Source organism: Bison bison, unplaced genomic scaffold (genome assembly GCF_000754665.1).
Source record: "Bison bison bison isolate TAMUID 2011002044 unplaced genomic scaffold, Bison_UMD1.0 scf7180017864043, whole genome shotgun sequence".
Lineage (NCBI taxonomy): Eukaryota > Metazoa > Chordata > Mammalia > Artiodactyla > Bovidae > Bison > Bison bison.
The window spans coordinates 8,273,972-8,274,462 of record NW_011494615.1 but is presented as its reverse complement, the minus strand read 5'-3'; the positions used below and the strand labels follow the sequence as shown (position 1 = coordinate 8,274,462).

Sequence of the window (491 nt, the reverse complement as noted above, 5' to 3'; positions counted from 1 at the left end):
TGTGCAACCCCACAGAGGGCAGCCCACCAGGCTCCCCAGTCCCTGGGATTCTCCAGGCAAGAACACTGGAGTGGGTTGCCATTTCCTTCTCCAATGCGTGAAAGTGAAAAGTGAAAGTGAAGTCACTCAGTCGTGTCCGACTCTTCGCAACCCCATGGACTGCAGCCTACCAGGCTTCTCTGTCCATGGGATTTTCCGAACTATTATTTTTCATATTTTCGGCCAAGCACCCGAGTCCATAGTGATTACACCGTCAGATATGGAGTCCAGCACAGGTATTTAGCAGTTTCCCCAAACCCAGGCTGCTTCTCCCTGGCTGCAGGGGCTGCGATAGCTGCAGGCTGGTTTCTGGTCGATAGCCGTGCAGAGGCAGCTCGTTGTCACCAATGGAGTGAGCGAGAAGGGCTGTTGGTTACTTCCTGTTTGAGGCTCTGCAGAGGCAGGATCCTCCACTCTTTTTTTCAAAGTCAGTTGAATGCAGGGGACTCCAA

The 491-nt window shown here is 53.0% G+C and overlaps 1 protein-coding gene across 4 annotated transcripts in view; it reads left to right on the top strand.

The window, feature by feature from the left end:
- CMTM7 (CKLF-like MARVEL transmembrane domain containing 7) overlaps positions 1 to 491 on the top strand; it is a 56,469-nt gene that overhangs the window by 15,974 nt on the left and 40,004 nt on the right. The window lies entirely within an intron of this gene.